The sequence below is a fragment of the Trachinotus anak genome, unplaced genomic scaffold (assembly GCF_046630095.1).
Source record: "Trachinotus anak isolate AG129_WGS33_773 ecotype Australia unplaced genomic scaffold, CSIRO_AGI_Tana_v1 ptg000026l, whole genome shotgun sequence".
NCBI classification, from domain to species: domain Eukaryota; kingdom Metazoa; phylum Chordata; class Actinopteri; order Carangiformes; family Carangidae; genus Trachinotus; species Trachinotus anak.
The window spans coordinates 3,842,727-3,867,551 of NW_027273877.1; the positions used below are offsets into that span (position 1 = coordinate 3,842,727).

At 41.7% G+C, this 24,825-nt stretch overlaps 1 protein-coding gene across 5 annotated transcripts in view; it reads left to right on the top strand.

The window, feature by feature from the left end:
- Positions 1-24,825, top strand: part of LOC139609422 (neural cell adhesion molecule 2-like) — a 370,355-nt gene that overhangs the window by 208,154 nt on the left and 137,376 nt on the right. The gene's annotated exons all lie outside the window — the stretch shown is intronic.

Here is a 24,825-nt window from a genome sequence, read left to right on the forward strand (position 1 = left end):
TTATTAAAAAGTAATTCAGCGTCATTTTTGTTGAAGCGCCCTTGAATCAGTTTGGATGTAGTGCCTCGTTCAAGAGCACTTGAATGATGCTGCACAGGCCACCCACCAGTCTTGCGCTCGCTGCAGAGCCACTTTGTTCCTTTAGTGCTGCAGATGGAGCCAGGAACCTTTTAGGTTACCGGTCAGGACGTGAACGCGTCTAGGCAGAGCAGCCTCCCACACATTCAGCCAATGAGCAAGTCCTCCTGATGCTGTGGCATTTGTTTACTCAGGCAAATTCAAAACAAGTCAGGAGAGAAAGAGACAGAGAAAATGACTGAGTGGGCAGAGACTGTAGAGGGAGGAGGTTTATTGAGGAAGAGAAAACAGAGAGCTGCACCAAGAGAGGGAGAGCATGGGAGAGGAATGCAAAAAGAGATAAGTGAACCTTGGTTTCTAATCCTTCTCCTTAGTCTCTTTTCCCATCTACAGCGAAAGAGAGGAGGGCAATCTCATTTACATCCCAGCACACGTTTGCCTTGCAACAGCCTCTGGAGGATCCCTAATCAGCTGCAATTGGAGAGATGGATTTTTCAAAACGAGTCTTTGATGTGAGGGTTTAACATTTGTTTTTTTGATCTAATTATATAATAGGCAGGCCAGCCATGTCAGGGGCAGAGCAGGCACATGCCTCTTCATTGAAACAGCAAAGCAGAACAATGCAGATTGTGTCTGTTTGGAAACAACTGTGAACCTTTGTTAGGCAACAGGATGACTTGCTTTCTTTTAAGTTTTTTGTTATGTCAGATTTTTTTTTTTTTTCATAGGTCAGTATTATATTGCTGGTTATTTCAATACAAAATTATTTATAAACAGCAATACAGAGGTTTTCCCATGAGGCCATATGTAGGATTCCATCTTTAATTATGTGCAATTATCTCAAACTGGGGTTTGGACATGTTTGGATGCTGTTGAGGTGAAGACTAGTTGTATAAATTAATAATACATAAATGAAAAGTTTCATTTTTATTATGAACATCTTTCCAATATAAAGAATGATTTGTTGTTTCTCTGAAAAAGATAACAATTAGGCTTATTGCTTTGTTTTAGGCTCAATAAAAGTCAAATTGTTTTAGAATTAACAATTAGCCACTGAATACATAGTTGTTAAATTATATTACATATAATTAAGATGGCAACTACCTCTTCTAATGGTCTACCTAGCAATGTGTGCACACCGTCTTTGTAAAAATGACTCATGACATAACACGCACATAATCTTTAACTACTGGCAATGATTCACAGAGCTCGCCAAGGATATAGGAAAATTGCCTGCTTTTCTAATTTGACTGTAACAAGCAACTACACTCAGTATCAAAGCAACTGTCAGGAAGATGCAGCTTCAGACTCTCTGGCAGTCCGTCCAGCAGTGTGCTCAATAAATCCAGAGGATAATGATTGGAGAGTGAGTGTTCCTGTGCTTGGGGACATATCTAACTGTAGACATTAAGTAAGAGAGCTCTCCTGCAGAAATTAGTCATTCTTGAAAATTTTCAGTTCTTGAATCTGCGATTTTTCAGGTCAAGATTATAATGAGACTAGTATGAGGTGAAGTAACACTCCAAGCAGTTAATGTGTGTACACTCAATGTCATGCATCTTAATTCAGCTTTAGGTTGAAACAGGATGTTCAGGCAGGGCACAATAGACAAGAGGATCTGTTCAGTAGTGGGCAGGTTCTTTTACCACACACTAAGTATAAATGGAGCTGTTTGGGAGTAAATGAATGTGAGGCAATCCACTGTGAAATGTTTAGCACACAATATTCAGAAGTGGCAGATTATAAATATTTCACTTTCAAAACAATTCCAGACACTCAGAGTAAGTACACTCTACAAAAAGAGCAAAAAACAATATTCTGTAGTTTAATAAAGGTAAAATGTTTTTCTGATCATTTTATCTTTAGTCTTATATTCAATACATTTGTAAACAAGTTGGCACAGAAGTATGATTCCTCTTAAATCTCTACAATCCCCAATATCTTCTCTCTCATTAGACATTGCTACAATTAGACCAGTATCTAATCTTCGGGGATTACACCAGCAGATTTAAACTAAATCTTACCAAAGAGTGAAATACAGAAATCCATGAATATTTCTTTTTAATGTAGTCGTTCATTTGGTTATTTCACATGACAGATTTCTGCTTGTGCTGTTTTCTCTTTGCTCTTCTGACTGGTTGATGAAGTTCTGAAGTTGATGGAGCCCCCACCCACACAGACCTGAAGAAGCAGATTGGCTGTTTTGAGTGTTTAAGTGCAACAACAATGGCCGAAGCTCTTGTCAATCAGCAGTCACCACCACCTACATTCAATAATTGTAGCGTAGTTCATCATTAATAGTCAGGATTTGAGACTTTGGGCTTTTAAGGACGGGGCTTCTCTAGAAAGGTAAGGCTGTCGCAGTGTTGTTTCTCTCATGAATGGAAACTTATTTGAAAAAAGTGATGCAGCAGAATGTGGGATGACAAGTCATACAAAAGATAGCTTGAGGTTGCAAGTCCCAACTATGCCACAGATACTCCTAAGGAGCTCTCTGCCAGAGAAACAACCCTCTGAACAAATCAATTTCCAGCTCAAAGAAACGGCACTCCCTATCAGAGCTCCCAAAAGAAACCAGCTCGGAGCAAGGCAATCTGTTTGGTTAAGTTCATTAGAGACAAAAAGCAGCATAGTTTTTCTGCCACTTTTATTTGTTTTGTCATGGGAGAGCCTGGGAAAAGCCAATTGTTATTGTGTATTAGTGCCTTTGTCTTTTATCTCATCAGTGGTCATCTTCGTCATGTGCGCTTTAATCTCGCAGTTTGAGTCAAGGCTATTATCCAAATAACTTAACTAATTACTCAGTGGTTGCTCAGCGGGAACATAAAAGTTTCAAGGATGATTAACAGTAGATAGAGATCTGTGGAACATTTGGAAAAGTTTCACCCCTTTGACAGCTAGTAATTGGAACATTCACAGCATGAGAGTGGCCACGCTTTGTTGAATCTAGCCTCTTATTGACCTTTATGTATTGCTCTCTGCTTATACAGTGGCTACCAGTCATTAAATTGAAGGCTCTTGGAACAATTCCCCTTTTATTGCGATGAGACAGAATCTTAAATTCAGCTGTGCCTGGAATTCATCTTATTTTTCTGTTCTGTTCATCACTTCCTTTGTGTTCTTCTCAGTGCAAGTATCCATTGTGACAACTGATATAATCCTCCTGTCTTAGTTAAGACTCAGGAGTGGGTGGACAGGATCTACCTGATGAGGCAGAGCTTTGTGACAAATGGTTAAACCACTAGAGACTGTACATCAGCACAGTTTCTAGTACCCTAGCAGTCCTTCATAGTGATTTTCCCAGTTAGCAACACACTACCTTTTTGGATATAAAAGACGCCATGGATATCAATTATATGTATCAGTATGAACACCTATTATTTATATGCAGCCAGTCATGTTATATTAATGCAAAATCTTTGCTGGCAATGGAGATGTGTTTTGTCTTGAGATAAACTTAATTGGGTGGATGTCTGTCTGCCTATTTTTATATGCATTTTCAATCTGTGCATAAAAAAATTGAAAAAAAAAAGCCGCTTGCCAAAGATGGAAAAGTTATGAATTAATAAAAGCAAACAACAATGATAATGTTCAATGGAAGGAGATGTGGTGAATGAATCATGACTCATGTGACTTAAACATCCACTGAGGAGCTGTACTCACAAACCGTGATGCAGATTTGTATTGGATGGAAAGATTGTTAATTTGCATGTTCTTCTGACAGTTTTCCTGAACATTTGTTATGCATTTGAAAGTGATATAAAAAAAATTTAATTAGACACACACCACAAAGGAAATAAGCAGATCTTCGCCTTGGCTCATTATCAAGCCACTTCAGAACCACTGTTGTACATGATCACTCTCGTTTTGCTGTTCTGGATTAAAATATGGTCGACGCCCCCCCCCCCAGCAATATTTCCTATTGATGGGAAAAACAGGGTATCAGTAAGTGCCTGTCCACACATTTTAAAAACATGTCCGCATACAGTAGGATACCCATGTAACTCTTGACATTGGGTCAGTCATTGGACAACAGGCCTCAGGCGTCTCTCTCCCTTGAAGTTTTGGAGCTTCTCCATAATACATGAGGAGAGCAGGAGGCTGTGGTGGAGTGGTGTGGGTGGAATGAGGAGCAGCTCCTGAGCCGACGTCAGGATGACCGACCCACGTTCTGACAGGCCTGTGCTGCTCCTGCTGCACCACCGTCCTAATCAAGCAGAGAACATCTTCCTCGTGTGTTATTTATTTGTAGATACTCTGTCTTTGCACATCTTTTCTGTGAACATGTTTTGGTCTATCCGTCCTAAACAGAGAGGGGATCTTTTTGGTGCGAGGATACAGAACAGCCACTGTTGTCATAGTAACAACCTGTCAGAATAGATATGTTTCTCTGGTCAAGGTGAGATACACTTTCTATTTTTATCAGCTGTCTCTGCGACTATAATGATGAAGCACGACACTGAGCACTATGTGGTAGGTCTGGCTTTACACACTTATTGTAGGCATTCTTGGTCTTGCTCAAGGGCACCAAAGCGTGGCTAGGGCCCTCCTAGGGGCTTGTAACCAGGCCTATCTGGTTGAGGGATGGGCTCTCTAGCCCACAGTGTTCAACTCAATTCAGCTCCATTGATCTCTGTGTCTGCCAGCTCCCTGCAGGCTAACATTTATCAGTTAATTGGGCTTAAAGCCGCTCCTCTTGGCGGGAGCGCATTCTGGCGACAGCTCGATACGGCCCAGGCGACTGCCCTACGATGTTGCAGGGTTTGAAGCAAAGGCCATTCTCCTTCATCGACTCTTGCCTCATGTGCCTGGAGTGGAGTCTCAAACAAACTTTTGATCTTATCCTGCGACCATAAGGAACGCTGAGTTGTGACAGGAAAGCGTGATTCTGTGCAAAGCCTTTTAAATCCATACAAACTCTCCATGGGGTTGCTTTGCAGCTGAGCGTGGACCAAATTTTAAACTGATCTCCTTTGTGTCTAAAAATGGATGCTTGAATGAACTTGAGGGCTAACTATCTTCCACAGTAAATGCTTATTAGTGTATTTGAAGCTGTTTAGGATTCAACACCTTTACCCTGCTCCTTTTGTGAATACCAATCAGATACCATCAGAAATGGACTCATTGTCACCGTTATTATCCTGCAAGTGAAACAGTCACAGTGCCATGTTATTCATAACAAGCAGGCGATTGTATAGTGTGTGTGCCTCAGTCACAGTGGCATAGTGATTGCATATAATGCAATCATATAATGCACTTAACATTTCAACCTCGCTTAGGCCCTAATCGCACCAACATAAATGCAGGAGAAGTGTGGCTAACGCTAATCTCCAATAGGACACCCCTATCATGCCTAATATGGTTTGCTGCTGCTACAAAGCAACCCACATGAGATTTCATATCTCATACTCCTCACATTTGCCATGGCCACAGCACTGTGTTATTTTTTAGCTAAAAGGATTATTTACATCAGTGAAGGTTGTCTTATCCTTTTGTTGCAGCATTGACCCTGACCACCATATTAATATTCTGTCAGTGTTCCTGCTCCTGAGTGATCAACAGTTTCATAGCATCTGTAATCGCCAGTGGCTATGGTGGGGAGAGCTCATTTGTTGAATGGATTCATCAGTCATTGATTTGTGGGTAGTGTAGACCATGCAGGCCCCTCCGAAGCTCAGATTTTGTCTGTAGTAGACAGAGCTATGACTCTGTCGCCATGGAGACAACTCGCGCTTTTGGGGGGCATCCGAGATGACAAGAGAAACACACACAAATTAAATCACTGAGAATCAGCCTCATGCCAATTGAGCTCTTGAGACAATAAGTCAGCCTGAAATGCTGGGAAATGTTTTGAGCAACTAGCATATTTGTACTTGAGCTGTCAGTTACACGAAGTCAATGTGATTTCTGCACTTTACCAGAAAGGTGTGTTTACAGGGCATGAACATTTATTTGTTGACAGTGAGCTGTCGACATCAGTTAATGTGCCTGAAAACCTTAAATTGACTCTTCTTGCCAGGAGGAAAGGGATTTGATTGCTTTTGTGCCTTGTTGTATCTCTCCTCAGTGCTTTACCTGTTCTTACACTAAACACTAAATCCACTTATTAATTTAATATCATTTCATTTGATCCTGGTCTTGCTCTATAGTGGTAATTACAAACAAAAGTATTTTCTTTTCCCCACAGAATATCCACTAATTCTGTCCATTTCACCCTTTCCCCAAAAAATGTGTGAAAAATCTATGACCTCCCCTCACCATACCCCCTAACTACAACCCAATGTCATATTCAGTCCCCCATTTTCCCCTCCAAACCCCTCCCACCTGACCAAAAGATAAAGAAACCAACTGGCATCAGAGTGGACTCCTATACGCTTGTAATTTGCAAAGAAATGGTGTTCAGTCCTCTCTGTCCCACTGTTATTAGAGAGCTGTTAGACGAGCTGTGGCGTTTAACCCCCCTTTGATCTTGTGCTGATTGAAAATGTGTTCGTTTTCGTTATCTGTGTTATGACAAATGTCCAAAGGATTTTGAATGAGGATTTTGGAACAGAACCTGGTAGTTCTGGTTCCTCTTCATCCCTATGTTGCATCTGAAGCTGGTTGTTAGGCCAAATTCTGAATCTACATCAGGACTGGAGGTGAAGCCGGAGTCCGTGGGAACTTAAGTCACTGTCACTACTTTCCACATTAGACGATGAAGAAAGAAGCTTTGAGTTGTACAAGCTGTTACCGACATATGTTACATATGTAACTACGGTTCTGTGAATTCTTGATGACCACCAGAGGTAATATCTTGAAATGGCTTGACAGCCAAAATGTCAGTGTTTGGATGCATTTTTTCAGTTGCTGAAGGGGCCGTGCTGAAGCCAAACTGGGTTTAAACTCTTTAAATATACCCTTCCATCATTCACCATGTCTCGTGGTTATTAAAGCCTTTATCCATTGTAAAGTGATTTTTCTGATGAAGACATCTTGCTTCCCTGGCATGAGAAAAACTGAATTACCATAAAACCTCTTAAAACCCTGTTGGACCTCTTCTGAATAAACCCCGGACAGCCACATCACAGCTCTAGTTTCTGTAAATCACCGTGCCCTAAATGTCATAAAGAAGATATGAGCAGCCTTTGCTTTATAGCAACATAAACTCTAACGATTCTGTCCCAGTCTAGAAAAGCCACGCAGAGGGCTTTTGGTTTTTAAAGCCATCAGACGAGGCTAATTCTGTGCGAAACCCTCACTGCCATTGATGAACAGCCAGATTTTTTAGAACTAAAAGCAGTTTGAGAATACATGTGCGGTGTGTGTGTGAGCGATGTTTTAATTGAGTTTGCAGAGATTGCATCATCATAGTAAGAACAAAGGACAAAGAGTTTTCAATTTCCAGTCTTAAAGATGGGCATTTCATTCATAAATAAATACATACTCTATGTTTTTACTTTGTACACATACTCTACTTGTGTGCACATAATGGAGAGCACACCTATATAACAGCCTTTGCTTTTATGAAAGTACTGACTGGACCAAGCACAGTGGGGAAGTGGACATAGAGGAACATTTGGTGTCTAATTGCAGTTCTTTCATATGGCTTTGTGTCCATCGTCTTCAGTGGCCTGACCTTATCACTGCTGGGTTTCCCTCCTGTTCATGGACCTAATGTAGTTGTGTTTTTTTTTTTTCTTTTTTTTCACCAAACCCATTTCAAAGGAATCTATAATGAGAGTTAGGATTGAAATATTCTCCTATGACCGTATTTAACAGACATCTGATTTGAGTATTTTCTTAGAATGCCGCTTTATACTCCACACATTTCTAAATATTGTATTTTTTATACCACTACAATTATTTTAGTTATTTAACAAATTAAAATTCTACACAGAAAACACATTAATAGCTCATAAATCATAAATGTGGTATTTGGTCATAGATTGAACTACCCAAAAATATAAACAATTAGAGCTCAAACTTGATTGACAGAAAATTAATAGGCAGCTTTTTCGATCGTCATTTAAGTGCTTTTTCTTACAGAAATTACAATAATCTCTCAAATGTGAAGATTTGCTACTTTTCCTTCTAATAATTGTAGTTCTACTTATTTCTTTCTTTCTTTATTTTATGTCCAACTATTGGTGGAACAATTCGCACTATTTTCCTAAGTTGACTGAAAAAAACAACCAAAAAAAATATCTCATTAGTCTGTGAATTATTCTCAGTATAGTATATTATTCTTAGTATTTATATACTGTCCCTGACTGGTAATCCAGAGCTGAGAATAATGCTGAAAAGACAAAGCCACATTGGCAGATATCAAAAATGTGTATTTAAATGTGGGAAGGGAACAGCACCATAACTGCTTGTGTAACAAGACATGGGACCCAGCGTGAATCGCCTGGCATTTTCAGTAATTGTGCCTCAGTATCACCCTTTCCCTGGAATGACTTTTACTTCTCCGCCTCAGCTGCGCAGATGTGTCACTTACAGGAATTGTAATCATTTTAATAAGTGTCATGTGCGCCGGGGAAGAATGAGCTGATTAAGCTAACATCGAGCCCCGACTGTTGCATAGAGACCATCTCTCTCCATTCATCACAAGACCCCAGTTGTTCCGCTACCAGGAAACACACAGGGATTCATTCTGAGCACTTGTACTCGGTCAAAAAAAAAAATGGTGTCAAATTCAACAGAAAATCTCCCCTGTAGAACCACAGGGAAATATTATGATAGGCTGTGCAGGCAGTGCTGCCATATCACCAGCGATGGTGTATGGATCTGCCTGCTCAGATCTTACCTAGAAATAACACCACCAGCTCACTATGCCCACCCATCTACACACTTAGCCGCTCTCACACACTTATACAGACTGACTCATGTGCTCTGATCCCCACGCAGTCTGCCAGAATTTTCGAACACTTCCACTCTCACAGGGATTGCTGGTGTGAAGCAAAAACATAAATCAATAACACATCGAGGCTGGTCTGGGAGAGAGGGTTGTTGCCAGCTGAGACCATTTCTAAACCACAGAGCCAGGGACGGTGTCAGTCTCTGTGCCTGCCACTGGCGAGCGCACTGCAGTGCTCGTCCTCCTCTGAGCACTTGCTAAGAGTTTTTCTGATCAGTCAAGCAAAAGACTAGTTTTTGACCGCTGTGCTCTTGTTATACTGCTTTTAAGTGTATGAGTGTGTGTATTTGTTTGTGTAAGCGAATAAATGCTGCCAGACTTGAGGAGTGGTGCGAACATGACCTGCAGCATTACCCAGCAACATCTGTTCCTCTACCTGTTTCTCTGCCTCTCTGCTGTATTGAATTCTTATTAGAAAACATGTGATTTAGTTTAATTAAAGGGCTCTGTGCAGTTTTGTTTCTATCACTGAGAAACACACCATTGTTTCTAACCCAGTGGAGAATGGGGGGGGGGTACTGTAATATGTACATCACAGTCCTGTATTAAAACGACCATCATAAAGTCACAGTCATCTTTTACAAACAGAGCCAATTGTTTGTCTGATGTCCCAGGAGCTGGGATAAAGGCTTTAATCTCAGCTGAATGCACACAAGGACACACATGGCAGCAGAGAGCCACAAAGCTGGTACAAATCCAGCACAGGTGAAATACTGGGATAGCACCTGTTTCCATGCCTGCTGGGTGGCGTGGCTTTTCGAGGTGTCTGGGTTTTCTCCTTGACTCTAAAGTGAAGTTCTGTTTCAATGTCGGAAGAAAAAAAGTTATTGGAAGGTATTTAATTCAACATTTAAATTGTAGAAGATCAGGTGCAGGATGTTAGAAGATCAAAATTTCGTTACTGTTTGGATAAGAAAGTAAATTCTTGAGCTTGGAAATAATATTTGGCAGGATAATCATATGATGAAGACCATGAGATATGGGTGACCATGAGTGAGGACAGATATCACATTGGTACAGATTATCTAGTGTGTCCTTGCTTGGCACCAAGGCTCTGACCTCATCGTTCCCGATCAGGAAACACCGAGCTCAGCAGGCATGGGGGAGCGATGATAATAACTTCCCTTCAATGTGAATGTAGACTCTACTCTACAGGTGATATATGAACAGAAGCAGAAGTTGTAGCAGCATTAGCAGCCAGAACAGCAACCGCTGACCTTTCAGCTGAACAATGTCGCAAGACTGTGGCAGCAAAAGAGTAAGCAGAGCACTGATGATGACAAGTTTTTTTTTTTAAGTCTGCTGGGGTGCCTGGCTCCCTGTGTCTGCATGGGTTCCCTCCCACAGTCCAAAGACATGCACATTAGGTTAAATGGTGACTAAATCGCCCACAGGTGTGAATGTGAGCGTGACTGGTTGTTTGTCTCTGTATCTCAGCCCTGTGATAGACCAGCAACCTGTCCAGGGTGTACCCCGCCCTCACCCAGTGTCAACTGGGATTGGCTCCAGCCTCCCCGCAACCCTGTAAGGATAAGCAGTAAGGCTAATGGATGGATGTCAGGATGGATGGATGGTTGGGTTGCTTTGTTGCACAATGGGACAAAACAGGAAGGTGATGCCGTACTTCCTGCTGAAGTTGCATTAAAACGTATTTTAAACATTGGCCATTGGTGAAATCAGTCAATGTCTACTAAAAAACAAAAAAACTTCCAGTTATTAACCATTGCATATTACTTGTTATTAATTATTACTTGTAAGTAATAATAAGAACTTTTCTTTCTCAGTAGTGTCTGAGCCTGAGTATAAAAGTTCTAACTACTAATACATTCAAATCATATATGATCCAAAGATAACATGTTTTAATTACTCCAAGCTATCACAGCTAATTTGACAATAATGTAATGATCCTTAAAAATGCTTCTAGCACAACATTTACTCAAGGTGTAGCCTTAAGAGAAGCTACCACTGCATTAGTGTCCTTAGCAACTGAGCTCTATGAATAAACCCTTGTGTGTATTCTGGGTCACATGTGACACAGATGAGATAAGTCTCAGGATCTCAGCTATGCACCTGTGAAGTTTATGATGCTATCACCTGCTAAAGTACTCACACCTGCCTCAGTGGTAGTTCCTGCTACAGTCGGTGTGATTTGTTTTTGTGGTGTGAATACAAAATACTATGGTTTTAGGAGAGTTTTACAGCAACAGAGCACTGGTGTCCGCTGGGAGTAGATACAACAAGTCAGGGAGGATTGTCGGGGCATTAGTGAGGTATCAGTAGCCAAACACACTCCAGACAAGTCTCCTCCTCTTCCCCTCCTCTCTTTACTTTACTGCTTGCTAGCCGGTGGCAGCGCTCGGCCCCTTCTCTCTAATCTTTGCTCTCGCTTCTCATTTTCATTCTTTCATTGGCTCTGTCACTTTGTCTTTCTGCGAGGATTAGTGTTAATATCTACCAGGGAGACTGGGCCAGTGGAATCCCAACCACACCACATGGGCTTAAAGTTGGGAAACAAGCTTTAAAAGAGGAAGGGGGGGCGGGATTAAGGATGAAACCTTGCTAAAGAGCAATGCGTGCATGAATGTGCGTGTTTGTGTATTCAAAGTGCAAGGGTGCTGCATGAATAGGTGGAGAATAGAGGAGACATAACCTCTTGTACACCCTCTGATTTCCCACACACACACACACACACACATACACCCAGGGATCAGGGGCAGAGACACCTGTAGGACTGAACCAGAAACAAAACAAAGCGTGTGAATGCTCTCTTGAATGCACACACTTCTCACTTTTGTGTTTCCCTCTTTGCCACTGACTTTTCACCTGTACTCTCTCTGCTCACCCTCGCAGTTCCACTCGTTGTCCGTTACTCTCACTGCTCCCCTCCTCTGCCTTTCTTTGTCATAATAGCCTGCAGATGCTATTCATTTCACAAGCAGAGTGTAGGTGGAAGCATTCCACCCAGAGCGGTGTGTCTGCGAAATCACTGCCAATGCTCGTATGCACACATAAACCTTCTGCTCCCCCCTTTTTTTTTTTTTCTTTTTTCCTTTTTTTTTTATTACTAGCTCAGGGTTTTTTGTAGACTTCTTAAATATCTGTTGCACTGATGACACCCCAAGTAGCGACACAGTAAGACAAAAAAAAGTTCTGTGAGGGGAAAGAGGCAAAATATTGATTCAATCAGGATTTTTTAGTTGAGGTGTCATTGTGTTGAGAAGAACAGCAGCTGAAAAGCTGTTTTGCCTTTCAGATGATTTTGTTTGTGTGGCGACGTCATAAATTACTCGGTAGACGGGACAAGACTACGCACATTGCAGCGCCCAAATCAAATGAATTAGTCAGTCCACTGAAAACAACCATGATGAAGGCTTTGTCACTGATACTGCAGAACTATCCTCTTCAGTGTACACTGTAATTACATCTTACAGCAGTCTATCTACATGTAAATGGGCTCTCAGCGGTGATGCAGTGTTGCTTCTTTCAGTGCTCAACCTTAGAAGAGAATGGAGGTTTAGTCAAGACCCTGTGGTCATCTGAGGTCACACTGAATAACCCTGAGGCAGCAAGTGTCTGTAATCAAATAGACTCATTTAGTTTTTCATCACATAAAATGTACAGACCGAATATAAATTGGCCAAATGACCAGAGATTTATTTTTCATTTTGTTACAGTTATGATTCAAGTGCAGCAGGGGACGTTCTCACGAGACGTAATGTTATAATCCTTAGAATTTCATAAGCTGAAACACAATTTTTGATACTATTTATGGTTGCCATTTGTCCTGCAGTAGCCATTCACTGTAATTACATTCAGTGGTGAATCTGTCTATATATTGGTTTGTATTGTTGGTGGCAGGATCTGCCACTAAAATCAGATTTCCTCTTTACACCATGTCAGAGCTGCATCAAACGACTGCTGATGAGAATGGAGCGTCCTACAGCTGTTGCTTCACATTAAAGGCGCTCATTAAGTGAAGCATGGAAATGCAAATGTCACCATGACTCATCAGGATATTGTTCATCAACATCTTTATTTTATAAAAAGTGAGTTTGCTTAAATGCACTTAGTGTTACCATGGTAACCACAGGTGTCATCAAATAAATTAGGACTAAAATCTTAAGGATTAAGAATTTAAAATTTTTGATATCACGTTATCACTTCACCCTTAAGTCAGGGGATAACAAAGGAGCCGTCTCCGTAGCAACTGACAAAACCCCGTCTGCTGATGAAGACCACAGGATGATTCTGAAAGCTCTAGAAAATTTGCAGTAAGAGGACTTGGTGATGAAAACTTGCTTTTGTTTAGCAGCTTGAGAGTGTTAGCTGTTGAGGTTCTTTGTCTATTGTTTTGTTTTTCTCCTACAAAAAAATCTGCCACACAACAGACTTACAGGATTAAGCTGGTGATATTTTATATTTTTACTCTTTGCCAACAAACCCCATAAAAAGAGCAAAACCAACAAAGCATTAGTCTGTCTCTCAATATTTTCTGACTTCCCCACCCTGTCTGCCCCAAGCCTGTTAGGTCTTAGTGGTGTAAATCTCTTAAAACAGATCACAGGCTGTATCAGCCTTCAGCCAAACAGACAATACTTGTTAGTGGCTTGTTTCCATCTGTACAGAACTGGGATCAGCAGGGCTCACTGAAAGTGAGTATTGAGTATGAAGCCACAAGTGAAAATGCTTTTTTGTAAGACATTAGTTTTGATATTTATTTTTTTTAAAGCCAAATTAGCACTAATGTGGAGAAATAGCAAATAGCCAGTACAGAAAACAGTACAGTTCATTGACAAGCATCCGTTTACTGATAATGTCATTACTTTATTAGAGGAAATTCAGCATTAATCAAGCAAATGACAGACACACACTAAACACAATGATCTTGATTCATATAGGATTTTTACAAAGTTGAATAAAGATGCATACAGTTCTAAATAAGACAGGAGAACAGACAGTGCTTTGTAAATTTGACCAAAGCTTGAAATTTACTCTTCAGGAGATGGACGTCATATCATCATGTTGATCTACTATAAGAAGGAAAAATTGAAAGTGCTAATGATTCCTGACTGCGTCGGACTGCTTTCTCTGTCCTCATCTCAGCTGAGCTCTGTGGCGGCGGCTGCAGCACACACACATAAAAGACACGAAAACAAAAACAAGAGAGAGACAGACTGATTGTGCTCTCACAATCAACAGCACATCCACAAAACAATGAAGGAACAACAACAGAGAAAGTAAGATGCGTAACCTCAAAAGGGCCTTAGCAAGAGGACGCCCACCTGGAGCCAGAGAATGCGGAGAGCAATTTTCACTTATTCTCAAAGGGTTCATTTCTCTTCCCCAAGCTGCACTCGGATGACTCGATGGAGGAGAGGAGGGACACCTGGAGCAGCAGGCAGCCCGATCGATACCCACAAGGTTTTGGCAAAACAAGGGGTCAGCATGTTGAGCGGTTGATTGGTGGAGGGCCCAAAATAACTTGCAGCTTGTCACAGCATCTGTGACCCCCATCATTGACACAGCACTTGGCTAGATTGGAGCAACATCAACACATACAGACACCAGAATGGAGCTATATTGGATTTTCAGCTTCTCAGTCTTTTGAGTTTTATCCATTTTACTTTCTGATTTCAAGTTGACGTGCTCTCCTCAGGTTGGTATATTGTGTTTGTTTAAATTGCTGTGAAATTGTTATCTGTTTGTGTGTGTCCTGCAGAGAGGAAAATACATAGCTCTATTACAGCCCTTTGTAAACCTGCAGTGATATACAGTACATCATAAAAGTTGATGCAGTTCTCTGGATGGAAAGATCCTTATATGAACTTGTAATATGAAAAAAGTATGTTTCTGACTTTGCACTGGTGGGAGGCAGGCATTTGCTTTTTCTGTATTCAGCCTTCAATGACAATACATACATACATATTTTTTCACCATTATTGAAGGAACAAGAAATCCAAGCAGGCAGAGAGAAAACTAGAATAGAGGGAGAAAAGATTTTCACCAATGATGGCATTTTTCTCTGGCATCAAATGATGATATAGAATTAAACGGATCATTATTTAAACACAGTATTTAAAGCTGCTCTAATCATTATTTTCAATCGATTAAATTACAATGTGCAATGTGAAACATGCTGCTGGTAGTGACAAACTCACAGAGAATCATCACCTCACTGCAGTTCCCCTCAGCTTTATTGAGCTCTTTAGCTTCTCCCAGCCCAGGTTTTACAGATGACTGCATTACTGTTTATTTTAACTCTCAGAGCTTTCATCAACCTTATTTTACATCAGCAAGCAGCAGCAAAATAGGTCTCAACCCACTGATCATTTCCTGTCCAGCACCAAACAGCTGGTGACGATACATGGGATAAGAGCCAGACATTTCCCGCAGGAGTTGGTGGAGACCCAATCAGAGCAAAAGGAAGAGTAATTAACATTTGACCAGGAATACAACTAGCTAAAAACTATCCTGTATTTAACAATAAAAAAAGAAACTCACAACCTCTTATATTTCATTATGGGGGACGAGACCCCAGGTTGGGAGCCACTGGCTCCTGTACATTTAAGTCATTCCTACAGATAATTGATTAAATGTAGAAAACAACAAAATAATTCCCAATTCCTCTTGTTAAACTTAACTGATAGAATAATGACAAACAAAAGGATAAAAATGAACAATAGACTTAAGTTGATCTAAAGCATCATCAGAGATTTCCCTCCATGTTAAGTCTTCATTCAACACCATCATTCAGTAAATGAGTGAATGGTGAGATGCAGCTGTCCCATGCCTGACCGGTGGTTTTTACCCTGAGCCAGTGAGACATTAAATTGCTGAATAGCCTTTTCACAACAAGGACATTCCACCTGGCTGTTTATGAACCGGTCATGAGACAGCAATCCTTAACAATCACACACCCTCCATCCATCCTACCTACCTTTACACCTTAAATAAATCCCCTGTCTATCTCTGATGACAAGATAAATACCATCTACTTCTCACCTGACAGAGAAACCTGTCCACCCTGGGGGAGAATGCATTCACTTCCCTAAAGGGGTGATAAGGATAAGTGATGGTTTGTGAACCCACATCAGCTCTCAAAGATGGAGTAAGCTTTTGAGAAATAAGCTTTGGACTTCATAAGGGAATTTTCATCCACAGATGAGGGGCAGTTATCATTACAAGAGTTTATGATAGCTGCTGATAAATCTCTGTTTAGCTGACTTTGCTGGGGGATTATTACAAACATAGCCTCCCTCTGCTGGTATTGGGCCAAAGCAGAAGAGGATTAAAAAAAAAATCTACTTTAAAACAAGTAAAAAAATCACTGACAGTTGCATCTCGGTGGTGCATTTTATTTTTATACCCCGCCAAACAGAGATGTTGTGATTTCAAATACTTCCAGCAAAACTGTAATGGAGTTTGATAGCAGATAAAACGTTCAGTTGTCTTAGATAGCAGTTAAATTTTCTCCACCACAGTATCCCAGAATGCAATGCTGCCGCAGGCATGCAAGAAATCACTAATTCAAGTAGAAGTAGATACTAATCACAAAACTACTTTAGTGGTAGATCGTTGCAAATTGATGATTTATTACAGCACGAGAGTATATAAGGGTGGTTTTATACTTCAGCCCAGTGCTGTGCTGAGAACAACAGGGAAAACTTACAAGGACATTGATCATTTCTTGTTCTGTCTCCCTGCAGTCTTTTTTTTTCCCTCAAACTCAAGTCCTAAGCTTGTTTTAAAAACCTATTTCCCTTCACACCCCTACCTCTAAAATGGAAACATAAATGTATTTTCTCAAGGATCAGTCTTTGTGCTTTTGCCAAAAGAATGGATGCAGGATGTGCCTTCTCTCCAAGACACCAGGTAGTCATTTGAGCCCGCAGGGAGATCAATATTGCTCCTTTTTATGAATACGAAGCTTTTTACTGGGCAGTTAAAAATCCAACTGATACCCCTTGCTGAGAGAAAAGTGTCATTTTCACCCGGGTTTGGATAGCTGCACAACACCTGTTCAAAATCTCCCTGAACTGTAATGAAGTGCAATTAAGTGTGCCAAATATGGGAAATGAGTAGCACAACACACTAACAGCAGATGTGGAAAGGATGTTAGGATGACTCTTGTGGGGATGCTCTGTGTTAGCGTTGCAGAAGATTGGGTGAAGGACTGGTCAGCTGTAAACGCTTCATGGTCGTGGCGTGGTTTTCATTAGCTACTAAAGCAGATGTGACGGTCACCAAGCAGCGGTCATCGCAGAAGATGAAAGGCACAGGGTTGAGGGAAGATTTGTAATTGGATGTGAAGCCATTGTGACGGGGATGCATGTTCCCCGTGCACAAACATGGGCTCATTAGTTATGTTGGAGAATTAGCTCAATAAATGAGGACACACATGGATTCACATTCATCTTTTGGTCTGTTCAACCAAATTACAATTACAACATATTAGTGGTTTCTGGGCTTGCATGTCGATTTCTTCTCTGCAGGTATACACACCACCTGCAAGCTGCAAAAGAGCTAATGCACGTAGCCACCGAATCTCAGCAACACATACAAACCTCAACTAGTCTAGCAAGCTGATTGGCTGATCTGACTCCTGTCTGTCGGCAGGTTCAAAATGTGGGAATAAAAAATGTTAGTGTCACAAATCAAAAAATGTTCTAATATAAAAGAAACAGCCAGTGTGTACAGGGAGAATGTTTTATTAAAAGACACATTAATGTTGCATTTTTTTTTAATATGTATTTTTACGCTACAGTTGAAATCCAATTCACTTTCATTGTATTGGGATGGGATCTAAGAGATGTATATTTAAAGACTGGCTAGAGGCCAGTACTGGTTTGTAATATGACAGAAAAAAAAAACACAATTACCTTGAGCTCTGTTTTGCAATTTGTGTAAAACAACCCTTTAAATCTCTGGGTTTATATAAATGTTTTCTACAGCTAAACACAAAGGAGAACTCAATTCATACATGAACAACACAACAAAGACACACAATTTGGAGATATATGGTGTTTTGTTTTGTTTGTGACATTGTGTCAACTTCATGCAGTGGAAATGACGAGTAATAAACCACACATATCAACATATGGAGGCAGTATTTAATGTATGCAGACAGTATATTAATTCAGTTAATGAAAGACTTGCTGCTTCTGCGCCTCACAGTTTCATACCATTGTCAGCTGAATGTATTTGGATTTTTGACTGCAGTTTGAATGGGAAATTGTTATGAGCACTTGTTAATATTCTCTGTCATTTTAGACGCTAAATGATTTAGCTACTCTTTAAGATTCATCGCAGCAGTTTCAGCTTTTCAGTATTTGCACTTGGAGAAGATTTCTGTGTCTGTGAGGGTTCAACCTGACCTTGGTGTGGGGGCACGTTGGAGCAGCCCTTCCGCTTAGGCAGCATGAAGTTGGCCACAGAGGAAGCAGTCTGGTGGGCAGGTGTAGGCCGGGCGCCAGGACAGAGCTTCTTTGATATTCACAGCTCATGAGGGAGAGGCTGATGTGGAGAGGACTGATGGGGGAGCGGGGAAGAAATAGGAAGAGAAATGAGAAAGAAAGTGAGGAGGAAGATGGGAAAGGAAATGAAGACAGGGAGGGCAGACAGAGAGGAGGAAGGGGAAGACGGAGATCTGCTGTAGTTTGGTTTGACAGCATCACTGCCTGTGGTGGACGGGGCGTGGGGGGGGGGTGTGGAGGAAGAGGAATGGTGTTCACTGACCTGTTTCTAATATTAACTCTGCCTTCCCTCTTCTTCCTACAACCTTTCCCCTGCTTTGTCTCTTGTTTTTCTCCTATGTCTTTTGTTTAATTTCCCCTCCTGCATCACCTATTTGCTCCTCTTTGCCATCTTTAATTTCCCTCCTTTTTTATTTGTGCACCATTTCCAGATTTGTTGTGTTGTCAACCTTCCAATACTAGCTAATTCACCTTTTACTAGCCCTCTCTTTCTCTCTCCATACTGTCATTTTCTCCATCTCCTGCTCCAGCCCTACTTTATTACTGCAGAACACCTTCCGCACTCCAGGGGCGAGTTATCCTTTACATGCACATGGGCTATGGAGGTACATCACTCCCAGCCTCCTTTAACCTTCAAATATCTGTTAGCATTGCAAAGTTATCACTTCATCCCACTGTAACATTAAACATAAAAGATAAATCCATATTAAACCATTACAAATCCACATTTACCCAATGAAAGTGGCTTGGATAAAAGCTAGGAGTGGATTCAGCCTCTGTCCCTCCGTATTGCATCCCCTCCCGTGTGTCCTGCCATACTCCACATTCACAGGTCTGATATAAATTTTTGTGTAAACATTGCAGAGATAACAGACCGGGAGTGGGCTGTTTTAGATTCTGGAGGATGAGAGGTGCAAGAGGGCTCATTAGCCATGTTTCTGTGGCATCTCTGACATTTTGAAAATGTATTTTTCCCTCACTTGGCTCTTGTCATGATGTCGGGATAAAAGTGCGTATTTGATGTCAAATGGAAAATGGCATGTTAGTGTTTTCCATTTTTATCTAGTGAGTGCTACTGGATCCCTGCAAAGCAAAGGGTAGCTTTTGTTTTTTTTTTTTTTTTGTCAGGAACACTGTGAGCCAGCAGTTGTTTTTTTTAGAGTCACCAAAGGTCCAATGCAGAAACTTCCACCCCCATATCTTGGCAGCGACCTGATGGAAGAAATACAACATAGTAAAATATAGTAGTAAATGCTGTAAAACGTCCAGGTGTTGCTTTAATTTCGCCCAGGAAGCTGGAAGTGAAAGCAGCAGCAGTGTGTGATGGGAAGTTTTACACAGGGACTGATTCAAGGGGCTGGTGCCAAATAAACAGAGACAGGAACAAAATGAGGTGAGACAGCAGCACTGATAGAGGATGTTTTGCTTGTGTGTGTGTGTGTCTTTGCCGGCAGCCCTCTCATTAAGGACAGCTCTCTTTCCAAACCTTGCCCCTACTGTGGTTGGATTACACACACACACACACACACACATATGCACGGACACACTACACAAACCTGACAGGTACTGGTTGGCTAATTCTGCCACATGAGCTATCAATGCCTCAGATCTCCCCCTCACGTCTCTTTATTTCAAGTTACAGAGCGAGGAAACTAATTAATGGACTCTATGTCTCCTTTTCAGAGGCCATTACATTCATAGCTTATTACTATTCAAGCTGGCTCGTTCTCTTTATGCTTTCACTATAATCAAAATATGCTGCAATTACGAGTCTATGGTTTTGACATATCTATAAGCTACACAGCAGCAGCAGCAGCATTGTCTGGGTATGCATGCAGTGGCACAAGTGAAGTCTTCTCTGAATGCTGGTTCACGTGCACACAAAACCAAACTGAGGGGATGTGAGGTATGTTGCAGTGGAGGATTCAAAACGGGGTGAGAACTGGGGACGGGTTCTTAAAGAGCCGCAGCAAGCTGGTAGAATAAAAATAAATAAAATGGCAAATGCCAATAAATCCATCAAACTAAATGCCAGGCCTATGCTAAGGAAATGTCATTGGCTATTTATAACAGTGCCGATTGAAGCTGTAGCATGTGCCACCTGCTTGGGAAGGCGCTGTTCACGCAGGAGGAGGACACAGTTCAGGAGAGGCCAGCAGCTGGAGGCGACAAATCAAAGAAAAAACCTGAATAAAAACACTGAACACATGCAAATGCTGTCATAAGGGTGTCCTGAACGATACAATGAAGCTTTTAACATCCTGTCATGCAAGGTGACATGTATAAAAATACTGAGCTCCACCCACCTGAGTTGCAGTGGCATTCGTCACCCAGGTGCAGCACTGTGGGCTGCACATCCACTGCATCCTTATTGGCCAGAACACACCTTTGGATGTGGTTCATGTATCGAGTTGTCGGTTTTACACTTCACACCCTTTGTTTGCATCTAACACCTTCCTGTCCTCTGCAATTTTATCGGCTGTCACACCACCCAAGTCCCTGAGCAACACAACAGTTACCTTCTATCTCATTAGCGGCTATTAGCTAACCTGTCTATAAACAAAAATGGATAACAACACCACCCACTCACACACTGTTTTTGTCTCCCTTTAGTCTGTAGTGAAGAATTTGACTCAGCATCTCCTGGACTTCTTAAACAGTGACGGAGAGGCTAGAGGGAGAGAAATGTGTACGTGTGTGTGCAACCTTTAGTGCATGTCGGTGCACTAAGTAGGTGTGTGCACCTCCCTCCTCCTGCATCAGCAGCCTTTTCCATATGATGCAAACTGACATCCAGCAGGTAGCAACATTAATATTCAAGGTGTGGGAGTGTGTGTAGGCGTGTGCACTTGTGGCTTCTTAGTGTGTGTGTGTGTGTGTGTGTGTGTGTGTGTGTGTGTGGCTATTACCAGGAATGAATTCTCCGCCAAGACGCTCAAGCCGTGCTCCGTCTCTGTGTTTGCTGTCTATGTAGGTTGTCACAGCAGCCACAACTATGAATGTGGATAAATGTTTACAGCTAATGCCAGGCCACATTAGCACTGTGTGTGTGTGTGTCTGTGTCTGTGTCTGTGTCTGTGTGTGAGGGAGATAGGGGGATCATAAATACCACGACTGTCAGCATGTACAGTACATTAAAAAGACCCAAAAGCTTCTGGAATTGAGGTCATTTAGTGCTGAAAATGATAGTGTGGGGTATCAGGTCTTAAAGCTGCTGTGAAATTATAAAACATTCATGTTGAAGCATTGAGCCAACAGCAACACAAGCGAGCTGGTGAGCAGAGCTTACATGTATCATCTGTGACACTTCAGGGATTACGCACAAACAGACTGTTGAAGCATGTCAGCATCACCGCGTGGACTTCTTCATGTATGTCAGTGGGCTAGCTGGTTTGTAATTTGGATAAACGCTGCTGTGAAAGAGCCTGCTTTCCAGTTATTTTAAGAAGTAATCAAATCTGACACATTCGCACTAACCAACATGAATATCAAGAGACAGTTTTTTTTTGCCTCAAAGGAACAGTTTGTCAACTGTGTGAAGCTTTAGAAGGGCTGGCAGGTAGATTTTGCTAGCCAGGCCAGCTGTTTCCCTATGTTTTCTGTCTTTATGCTAAGCTAAGCTACCAATCTCTTAGCAAATAGCATCATACTCATCTGACAGACATGAGAGTGGTTTCAATCTTCTTTTCAAACTATCAATAAGAAAGCAGGTAAGTGCATTTCCTACAATGTTGAACTCCTGTTTCAAAATCTGGCATTGTGGATCATGTGTTTTGCTACAGCCTCTGACCACAGTGACTTTTCTGCTGCTTGGGGAAGCCAACAAAGAAAGCAGACGAGAGGGCACAGTCCATTAGAAATCAATTCTTGATGTGAAGAGGTGGAGGCTGATGAGGTCAGCCCAGCCAGACGTTCTCCATCTGGCTTTCCCGGGCTGCTTTCTAACACTCAACGATTAGCAGAAAGCGTCAGAGTGACTGTTGTGACAGAGTGCAGGCAGCTGACACCCCGCCGTGCATGTGGAGTGCCTGTGGTTCTTCCTAAATCTACACATCTCCAGGGCAATCGAGCTTTGAAAATAAAAGCTCTGTGGTGAATTCTTACCCTGATTACATCTTGAAGAGACAAGCGAGCGCTGTGTTTGACATTGTTTTGAAACAACAAAAAGCCGACTTAAAATGTCTCAGGGGTTCGGCTTCCCTTTTGACACCAGGATCTGTGGACTGTGTAGTGCAGAGCGGGGGCTGGATAGAAGAGCACCACAGTCAAAGGATTAACATTAGAGCTAGTGGCTAAAGCGTTGCCCACAGGTCAGATTAACAGAATGTAAAGCTTGCACCCCTTACACCACACTTTGAAGTGGGGCTTACATCCTTGGCTTTATCCTGTCAGGAAGTGGAGTCAATGGTGAAAGGAAGCTTTTTTTATTTTTATTTTTATATTTGACATGTGGGTTTGCTCGGGGTGACGAGCCATGAAGGATGCCAGCAGTAAGTATGAGCCGGTGTTGTCTCAGTCAGGACTCCAGTTGGCGCTGAGAGCAGCTGAGGGTAGGAAAGTTATCCCTGTGTTAAATATTATCTAGTGTGCAAGTCATGATTCATTGCAGTGCTCTTTTTAAATTCAATATCTCACTGTACCTGTATGTCCTCCTGAACCTTTAGCCCCTGACAGTATATTTATTGTAATTGCAAGATGAATACATGCACATTTATTCATTTCTTTGAGGCTCTGAATTTTAGAGTTCCTTCTTTAAACTGGATTATTGAGGCACTTTCCTGATCTTTTGATTGTGTCTTCCTCAGCAGGAATCCTGGAAATGTTAACGTTCAATATTATGGACATGAAATCACTTAAGTGCACGAAAGGTGGTAATTTGAACATCATGCAACATGTTCAAAAGCTCCAGAATAAATACTTAATGGACCTTGCTGTTGTGTTTGTGACAGACTCAGTGAATAATTTAATTGCCAAGTACTGTAACAAACAAACAGGTGAACCATACACAGCTCTATCTGTGTTTGCTGTCAATCTCACCTGTTGCTCCTGCCCTCGCTGGCTCTCCCTCAGCAGCATGTTGACTGAGCCTCCTCTCTTCATTAGCTGCTACCTCTTCCTGACTGTCTCTTGCTGCTTCAGCTGCTACGGCAGCACCAGTTCTAGCCTGGAAATCGAGGAAACACATTAATTAGATCACTAATCACATGGGTCGGGTCGTTCAGCTTTCCCACGTGTGCTTCCTGAAGTTTCCAGATACGCCTCCTAAGGACGAGGAAATATTTCTCAATGTTCATCTGGATGGAGAGGGTCAAACATTCAGACTTAAAAAACAAAAATGAACATTATTCATCTGCACGAGCAGTTGATATTAACTAGCAACTATGCTAGCAGTCTTCCCCACGGGGAAGAGCCAACAACAATCCCTCCTCCCACACATGATCATGGTTTATGCAGAGTGTGCACGGAGAGGACAGGCTGTTGACAGACAGGTCTGTTGTCGATGTTTTTCAGATGGAAGGGGGGCATGAATCAATGTGCCTCACCCAGCTGTACAATGAAATAAGATTTTACCCATTTGAAATAGGAAAAGAAAAAAAATCAATATGTGGCAGTCAGTGCTGATATTGTGGCGTGCTGCCATATCAATTTCTTCTCAATTGTGAGGCTTTTGCTGTTTTCCTTTGCCTTTTGTGGCAGTAAATAGAATATTTTTTTGGCTTTACACTGTTTGTTTAACAAAAAAAACTAAACAATTTGAAAACATCACCTCGAACTGTGATGAGCATTTTTCACTAATTTCAGGGCATTTCATTGACCATATGTCACAGTGGGTGATAGCAGCAGAGGCAGGGAGGACACACACACACACACACACACACAAACACACACACACAGGCAGGTTCAGTGAAGGAACTTTAATTGATAAACTGAAGAAAACCAGGCTCTGAGACAGATGGATGCACTAGCAGGCAGGCAGCTACAGAAAACAGGAGACTACACACAGGTAGCAGGCGAATGGGAGAAACACACAGGAACATAAGCAGATGATCCTGGGAATAGGTGTGTGAGTGGGCAGGGGGGAGCTCAGTTGGGGGAGGAGACAGGTGAGCGGGTGACTGGGATAGAGAGTAAAGTCTGAGGACATCTGGTGGGTGGACGGAGAGTGGCAAAGTAAACAGGAGGGAAACCGGAATGGAGGGAACAAAAGAGCAGAAGACGAAAGACAAAACGATTAATCAAGAGAACAATCGGTGGATTAATCAACTGATTGGGTTATTCTACAGTTGAGGTTTTCCCCTGGTTTCCAAATTCCACATTTGGACCTTTAAGAAATCACAATTTGAATCATGTAGACACAATGCAGGGATTCGGACC